Raw genomic sequence first — 10216 nt, forward strand, 5'->3', positions numbered from 1 at the left:
GCATTCTTTGTTTCCAAAGGATCTTTCCACAGATTTTATTAAGTAAAGTTTAGAGTCAACATAATTTTCTTTTAAATTCAGTAATCTTAATGTGCCGTGAGGCGGCTGTAAAAAGTCTCCCTGTACTTGGATTCAGTGTTGTTATATTTTCTGGTCCTTTTGAATCATTCAACATGTGAAATAGAGTTCCGCTTAAGCTGGTGCTAGGGGGCGTGAGAGGTGTTGCACATTTCATTACCTCTCATGATTAGACTCAATCAAACCGAGTCTTCTATTTATAATTCCTGGTTGCTTTCTTTGCTTCCAAAGGATCTATTCACAGATTTTATTATTAAGTAAAGTTTAGAGTCAACATAATTTTCTTTTAAATTCAGTAAACACGACATCAGTATTATATTAATATTAACGACGTCATGGGAGATTTGTGTTCTTTATTAATATTCACAAATAAAACTCTTTGTTTGGACGTATCGTTGGACTGGCCTCTCTTTCAACAGTTGGCGGTATAGCGTTGAACTAACTTACAGTTTTGTTAAAGGCACTGGTCTTCAGACCGTTCGAAAACAAAAAAAAAGAAAGTTTTTTTAAAATGTCTGGTAATCAATGCTGTATTTTAAAGAATCCTTTGACACTAAAGTACTGACAGACTATTTGATAAGGAAATACACGAGAATTAGTTATTTTTACTACTTTTAACGATGAAAATTGAAAAGCGTTTGTAACGCTTTACTCGAGGTAAATGGTCTACATTATAAATATTTCATTTATCGCGTTTTGAACACCAAATCCTCTGTAGCGGTATTGTTTATGACACTACTGCTCCTTAATTACGTTCTGCAAGAATAGAAAATTATGCCTTGTAAAAGTAGTAGGAAAGGGAATTTTTATTCGATAATTTTAAGTATATTTAATGTATAACTTTTGTTTTATGACGGTGCCTTTTATAGAACCAGTCTCTTTACAATTTTACATTTTAGTGGACGAGCAAAAGGCTATACCACCTGTGTACAGAAAGTGCAAACACTATGCAATTCTACTAACATTGACGTCTCCGCACTGTTAATACAATCTCAGTCCAGCGAAAATCAAACAGAGATCATATGCGCAGACAAAACTGGTATTTTTAACAATTTTAAACATTGCCCTATCTTTTTTTTTAATTCACCTTTATACACCCATCTTGGAAAAGCGGACGTATTATGTGATGGAGTGTGCGTTTGTCACTCTGTACGTTTGTCCGTTATATGTCGTGCCCGGAACATTTTAATTACCATTCAAGATATTGCATTTAAACTTGGCGCACAGGTATCTTGAGATAAGACGATGTGCACAAAGCACACACCTCATTAGTAGTTTAAAGGTCAAGGTCAAAAAGTTTGATAATATAACAAATTTATCCGTCATTTCGTTTCCAGAGCATGACTTCATTACCGTTCGAGGTATTGATTTCATACTTTGTATATAGATAGGAAGCGATAAAATGATAAGCAGTGTCTAAAACCTGGACGGTATGACAAAGGCCTTGGTCATAGCAAAGTCAAATATGTGCGTTATATTCGTTCATTCTTGGTATTGACTTCAGTCTTATATAGGTCATAGGATGATGTGCAGAGTGCATGAACTATGTTGGTAAGTCAAAGGTCAAGATCACTCGTTTAATGCATTTCGTGATCGGATAATAACTTCAAAACTATTCAAGGTATTTACTTTAAACTTTAAACATTGAAAAATGGGTGTGTGGCAACAAAATTATTTGCAAGTTGTTACAATCCATATTACTCTCACCTTCCAAACATCAAGTTTCCGTCCAATGAAACACAAAAAAAGATATATATATATATATATATAGTGTCCCGTCACAATCGCCAAACTTTATTTTATTTAAATTTTACTTCCTCTTCATTGCTCTAACTTCGGGCTTATATTGTCCAGCTTTGTAGAGCTCTTGCTAATATTTTCGTTGGTCATCCGAGAAATGTTCATAGATTATTATGATATAGAAAGTTAACCAGCAAACAATGGCTAGTGTTTCATTATCATTAGTACATGTCATAGAAGAATATCATTTTCCATGTTAGGGTAGCATCGCACTGTTCAAAATGGTAGTCCAAGGATGCAAGATGTCTGTAGCACATAATTTTTTTTAAACCCCAACATGTCTTACAGTCCAAAGTCTTACGAATCATATTTTACTATATGAATTTGCCAAATCTCGCCAGCATTAAACGAATCAGTGTAAAGTTTTGAGGTATGTATCTTGTTTTCAGGTTACAAAGCGTTTGCAAAATGTTTGGCGAGTTTTGTGGTCTCGAACGAATATACAAAATGTGCATCAACGGTTGCCTCTAGTAATACTTGTAGGTAAGAAACTTTCCTCACCACATTGTTATCGTTAGACATCAATTAAGCTGCATATCCGTTTTAAGCTTTTTCTACTGCTACAGTTTCATTACGGTATGGAAACCAAATGACTTTTTCTTACTTAATTTGCCAGTTCAAAGGCCTTAGTAATGAGGCACTGCATTGAACTGAAAAATGTCTGAGTTAAAAATGTCCATTTTTATTTAAATCTTTATACAATTTGGTACCTGTATATACATATTGGCAGGCATGTAACTTGCAACTGTGTGTAAGAAAAATACAAGAATTCTGAATGTTCTATAACATTTTCAAATATCCATGTACGCAACCTGAATTCCATCAAGAAGACGTGCTCCCCTAGCGAAGCATTCTACAAAAAGCTTACCTATGATGCATTGGTGGAATGTAATTTAATGACCGCCTCAGATTAGAAATTACTGTTTTATTCTTGGTATTTCAGTGGTTGATCTATAGTTATCACTGATTTTCTAAAAACTACTCTTTGACAGATATACATGTACCTAATCATATAAGTTATATAGGAATGCCGAAACCGGTATTGTATATATATAAAGGATTGTGTTTATGATTCCAAATGGTATCATTTTATTACTGCACTAAGTCTTGTCCCAGCCAAGAATAGGTCAAATAAATGTTTATATAAAAGACCACATTTACAACCACGGCAATATATGAACGATGTGTTGTCCTTTGGGTTCGTAGGGTCCATGTAATATAGCCTTTGATGTATTAGTATGAAAATCACTGCACGTATAGAAACAATGCGTTTTCATGTATTAGCTCCTTTATGGCTGGAAGAGTTTTGCTTATTTGAATACCTCTCATACAAAAGTTCAGAAAAACTGAGACATATATTATTTTGCTTGGTTATGTTACATGCTTCTAACTGACCGTGTATTTGATTTGATTCCTCGTAATAAAAGACTATTTTTACAAAAGTTTTAAGTTAATAATTATTGTTAACCTGAACTTTGGCTAACCTGGCTTTTCTTACTTTCAGTGACACTTGTTATACCAGTGGATTCTTCTTCGAGCAGTAATCTACAACATCCAATGCTTACATTTATCGCTGCTGTCTTGAATGCTTCCGTTCGTTTTATCTAGACTTGACAGGCAAATCATATTTGTCAGAAACTTGCAAATAAAATTCAAATTTGTTTGCTAAAACACTATTCAAATGTTTAAGATAACCACAGAAATTTTTGATTGTTAATATTAATGGAACACAATTGATTGCACCAAATACAGCCGTTTTTACAATTTTCACCTTGTCATTTTTATGTTTTAATCATTCTACCCTAAGCAAAACATCTAACTAACCACTTTTTTGTGTTCCTTTTTCGAATGTTTATTGCATTATAATATAGTAATTTAGGTTCATTCATATCAGGGCTATCGTCTATTGTATTACAATATTGAATAACCTTAAAGAAGAAGCCGATGTATAATAACTAATTATTTAACGTTTTGTTTGTGTTCCTTAGTGTTGTTCGCATTGCCAATGAGGAATTAATGAATTTGACAATTTACAGTCAGAAAGTAACATAAGCATCCACCATTTTGAAAATAACACGGATAAATCGAAGGTTAAAATTTGTTCGATTCTTGAATGCCTAATTATACTTCTGAATGTTTGGATGTATTCGAATGCCATAAATAATTGAATTAGCTTGATGTATTTGGCGTTTTCTTTCTTGCTTTTTGTGTTTTCACGATAACTAATTTCAAAAATGGTAAATCATGGTTCAATGACCGTCACCTATGGCCGATCGAGTTAAAACGGTAACTGATTTAAACTAACAATTGCAAGGGACGGAGGATGTGTGGTGTTTGGGAGAGACGTGACCCGGATTGTCTGTGCTTTACTATTTACACTTACATTATAAACGATTTTCTGTTACAGTAATCGTCAATTATCAGGACCGAATCTTCATTTCAGTATTTACTATATAGTTTTGGTGTAACATCTTTAATTTATAGTGTACAAGTATTTCTTAATTGAAGTGGTTTATACTCTAGCAGAAACCCGTTTATATGGTTCAAAAACAGATGTATTTAAATGTGACAAGCTCAGCCAAAAACATTGAAAAAGGACTATAATTAAGGGAACTATTATTCAATTACTGTAGAACACTTTAGTTTACGTACACTAGGCTTTATACTTACTATTTTCACTGAACATAGAAAAAAGAACTACTCAAAAAAATAAAACACAAAATGACTATCAGATATGTGAACTTAAAGGTCAATGACCTTAAACTTTCCTTTGAAAATAAATGGAAATGAAACTTAGCTTGCGTTAACCAAATTAGTTTGATAAGTGTATGAAACAACTTGCATTCAGCGTTTTTCTCACTGAAAAGCAAGCAATATCAGTTTAAACTTTTACGTAAGGTTATTTTCACCGCCTCGCACTAATGTCTACTTCAGACACTTTATGGGTACATAATACTACATCAGTTTTTTTCTTTATTTCATATAAACAATTCAATTTTGAGACCTCCGTTTTAGTACATTAGAGCATTTCAATATTACAAAAATATATAGCCAGTAAATGTAATTCATTTTTGTACCAGAACTGAAAACAATATTGAAATGTTATATTTTATATAAATAATCTGTTTTGAAAAACCACACCCTCTAAAATGTTCCCATGATGATTGCAGCTTAGCAAAAATGCGTATGTATAAACATTAGAAATAAAACTTAAACCTGGACATTCACAATGAAAGTAGTTTTCTCAAAACAATAAGCAATAAAAATCAAGTCCAATACTGCCACATCATCATGAACTTCATTGTACCATATAAGATCAATAAAATGAAACTACATTTTAGATTGCTTCATGTATAGCTCTGAGTGGTCTTACCATATTTGGTGTAAACAAACCTCATGCTAAATAAGGAAATATAACAGATAAACCCCTGTACACCTGTTGTGTGAATGTAAACAGCTACTACTGATACGGAAATAATACAACATTTGTATATTTGATGTGATATCTATCCAACTAAAATAAGGAATTATACCTATTTTATCAATCAAGGTTATAGTAGTCAAAATAAACCCTTGATAAATTCATACGCGTGTCGCTCACAGTCTAGCGGCTACTTCACGCTGCTAGGTCGCTAGGCTGCTGTGCTGATACCTTCACGCACATGATAAATTCTTTGAAACAAATGGTAAATTTGGACAATCTCGCTTGTGTCAATGTTAAATGTTCTTCCGTATCTGAACTGACTATATACTTTCATATATTAACAAAAATGTTATTACTAAATATTCAAAGTCCGGCAGTATATTAACAATATTTATGACATAGATTAAATGTTGTTGAAATACTTTCTACAAGTGATGTTTTACTTTAATTAAATGAATTCATTGTGCTGTATAAGATTTAAATTGTTATCTCCTTATGTAATTGCTGCTTCAGGATACTCAGTAACCATTTCAGCCCATGCTATGAGGAAAATTGACATTAAAAAAGATTTTCGGAATTATTGTTTTCTAAATATGTGCCATGCTTGTTTAAGGAAGCTTTCGCAGACCTGAGGTAATAAAATTATAAAGATAACAAATGATAAAGCATCATACATTCATTTGAAAAACATTTGTATCATAGCTAGATAATAACTATTTTCTGAGGAATTACAGTTAGAGAACACACCCCTGCTGCATACTCCTCGTACCACACTTTGATTCTGCAAATGTTATTTCAAACAGCAAACCCATTTAAGTCCATGTTTAGTTTTAAATTCTCCATGTTTCTTGTGCATATGCTCTTCACTCTTTTCAGGAGATTAAATTTCAATTTTGTGGTAGGACATCATACATGAAACAACGCTTCTTGGCCTGGAGGGGATTACTTTTATTTACACTGTCTTTGGAACATGGTGGGGGTAAGAGTGAGGTTGGGTGCGCACCATAAACCGGTTTAAGCTCCCCAGTGGTGTTTTTGCCACTGACCGTTCCAAGGCGGTGCCCCACTGTGTTCCTTTGTTTGTTCGTTTTGTCCTTGTGTGTTGACTTTGTGTGCGCGCGTGTGTGTATGCTTATTGTTCGTCTTTTCCTTATGTGTTGGCTTTGAGTGTGTGTGTGTGTGTTGTTCGTTTTGTCCTGATGTGTAAGCTTTGAGTGTGTGTGTGGTGCACGCGTTTGCGTGCTGGGGGGTTCGTTTTGAGGAGGCTGCGCTTTTGGTGCGTGGCATTCCCTGTTTGATATTTTTCTTTGTTTTTTTTTTGGAAGTTTAAACTTATCGGACTCGCGTATGTTGTTAAAATATAAATATCCTACTTTTTCCGAGTAAGGCTTGAAAAGTAAACAGTTAATAAAGTAGGTTAAATTTGCAACATCGCACAAGGTTGTCCTTAGGCTAATAAAATCGAAAATACCGCGAGACAGCAGCATGTAGTAACTGGTTCGTGGGAATACATGAATAATGAATGCAAATTCAGATAGAATACATCTACCTGATGAATTCAGAAAACGTACCCGGACCACAATACGAAACTCGACCTTTCCGCTGATAAGGCAAATAAGCAGAATACTGTGACGATACCCGGATGCCTTACACACACACTCTTTTTGCTTTGTTCGTTTTAAGTGAAAGGGTACGAGTGTTTTGAAGGCTTAGACACACACGTATTTAAACATTGAAAGCAATAAATACAAAAACAAACAAGCTCATTCTCGCCTACTTTTATGTTTCCTAACGTAAACAAGTTGATTTGCGGTGGTGACGATTAAGCGATTGCTGAAAAAGTATAATAATAACGTATAATTGAGTTCGATTGAAATTGACTAAATACCGAGAAGGACATTTATTGAGGAGAACTAACGAGCATATATTTAGTTGACTGAACTGTGGACTGTTTGAAATCGTTTACACAAAACATATAAAGGGTTATTTTACATTTACATTTTATTAAACAGTGAAGATATATATATATATATATATATATATATATATATATATATGAAAACATTCATCGCTTATCGTAACAATACGAAGCAAGCACTATTTTCACGCTCTTGATATCAACTAAACAAAGAAATTTTAGTCATAAAATTTACCTAAAAGTTAGAACTAATGGGAAGTATTTTTGTTTTGGGCAGGCATATTTACGTGACACCAAGGCAGAAACTTTATTAATTATTCAAGACGACAGACAGTTTCCGAAACCATAAAATGCTTACTGCAGATCGGATGTTTACATATTAAGAAGAGAGATAGACTGGTGCCTTGAGTATATGGTTTTCCGGTTTTCAAATACAAATACAAAACTTCCATAAGAAACCACTTTTAATTAGTATTATTAAGTATGAAATCTGTCTTTTAAGTATTCGGTATAGAACGAATAAGTACTTGTGGTTCCCAGGGTTTTTAAAAATAACAGGTAAGGGTAGATTTCTTGGAAACACAGAGCACCACAAACACAGCCTCAGAACCATGCATTTGCAACTAGGCCTAGGGGAGGGGATGTTCACGGAGAAAGTAGAACAAGGATCAATATACAAAGGGAATGTTACGTTCCTTAATCACAATTACACTACAATGTTAACCACAGTAGCGCAGACAGAGAAGTAAGAAGTAAGATATAATAACAGTTGGGCACCGTCCAAGACACCCACACACACAAACACATAGACGCACACATATAATCGGGAAAAAACAACAATCGAGCACCGCCTTAGGATCCCGGCAACCAAATTAAGGTGGGCACGATAACTCACTCATAGTACAAAGCGCAATTGCAAAGGGGAAAGGATGGGGCGATAGGGTAAATGAGGAGAAAGAGGAAAGAAACGCAGACAACAAACAAGACAACATGCGAATCACAAATACAAGACAGAGAAACAAAAAACAATCTGAAAATAGGGGCACCGCCTCGGAACGGTCAGTAACCTATACAATGGAAATTGGGAGTTTAAACTCGTTTAGGCAATGCCAACCTCGCTCTTACCTCATTTTCAAGTTAGATAAGACAGTGCTGATAAAATGCCAACAAGAAACAACACTACATACGCATCACAAAATACGAGGTGGACAGTCAATAAATGCCAACATCAAACAAGACTACATACGCAATACAAAATACGAGACGGAGAGAAAACAAGTTGAAAATGGAGGCACCGCCTTGGAACGTTCAGTAACTTATATATAAAGGTAACTGGGGGTTAAAACGCGTTCCAATACCAAGTGTTGGTTTTTATTTCTTGTGGTTATTAATGATATATCATATACGCGTAGGAATACCTATGAAACATTCTACTATAACATGGTTTCTTTGTTACATATGATATACATGTTATTGTTCTGTTAGCATTTGTAAGGATCGTGCAGTTCGGAAAGGAAGTAACGACAGAGACTGCTGTATCTCCAAATGAAAATTTCCAAAATCAAGTTTATTTAAAAATGAACCAGAATCAATTACAAACGTTGTCATTATAGAGTGGGAAAATTTAAGTGAATGTGTATTTTTGTTGGGTTTAACGTTGCATCGACAAAATTATAGATCATTTGACGACTTTCCGGCGTTTATGGTGGAGGAAGACACCAGGTGCCCTTTCGTGCATTATTTCATCACGAGCGGGTACCTGTGTAGGACCATCGATTCAGCTGGATGGCTCCATCACATGCAGAATTCAACACTCTGAGTGAGGCTCGAGCCAACATCGATGAGGGGCAAGTGATTTGAAGTCAGTGACCTTAACACCTTCAGTGAATGTGTAAGTTCCGTGTATGCTCCGTTGGTTCTACATTGTTATTCAATGGATTTTAACATTTATTTTAATGTTAAAACAGTCGATCTTGAAAACTGTTATTCATGTTGTCTAGTTATTTTCATATGTAGGCCTACAATGTGTTAGTTAAATATTCTAGATTTGTAATTTTGCCATATCACTTTTATTCTGATATCCAACAACCTAAGCGTTTTTATAATACTTTCTCAGACGTGGTCATTTTACGTCCCGGCCATATGATTTTATGAGACGTTCGTATTAATCTTATTTTCAAAACGCATTGAAAAAGAAAAAAAAACAACAAAAAAAATAAAAACAACAACACAACAATAGACGCGCATATACGTAAATACCGTATAGCGGGTTATTTCTGCGGAGGGAATAGTTTTGCGTTTCTGTAGTCGCTCGGTAGAATCGCATAAATATTTCCAGCAGATTAATCATCCAACATTTAAAACGCAAACAATCTGCATTTTTTTTCACCAACGTTGATTCACGCTATGTTACCCGAGGTAATCCGAAGTTCTCAATGGTCTTATTATTGAAAATTACCGCCGACATCTAACATTTACCAACAACGGTATAATTATGATAAATAGGTGTGATGGTCAATCCAACTGTTAATCCCTCAGAAAACGTTTTTCTTTTGTGAATGAAATAAATTGAGTGAATTTCACATGTGTTGTTCTGATTAATCCCTTATGGCGATCTTCCAAACTAGGTATACTTTAGTAACCTTTATATAAGAGTAACCGTTATATATATATATTATAGCACAAACAACACCAGCAAACTACGGTATATATATGGTGTTGTTTGTGCTATAATTTATTGTTGTTGGACTTATATATTTTCATTTCACAAGATATTATATCCGACAGTGTATTCATTAAATGAAACGTTACATTACAGCAGTTGCCAGCAATTTAATTTATTGTTCTATCATTCTCACAACGTCCGATCATGCGAGAAATTATCTTCTCCTTGGTATCGAAAACGCAGAAATTTCTCTACCCGTTAAGTGAAAACGCAGAAATTAAACACGCAGAAATGTGTTTCACATTCACAGAATATTTTGACCGCAGAAATA

This window comes from Mercenaria mercenaria, chromosome 4 (genome assembly GCF_021730395.1).
Source record: "Mercenaria mercenaria strain notata chromosome 4, MADL_Memer_1, whole genome shotgun sequence".
In the NCBI taxonomy this organism is placed as follows: Eukaryota; Metazoa; Mollusca; class Bivalvia; order Venerida; family Veneridae; genus Mercenaria; species Mercenaria mercenaria.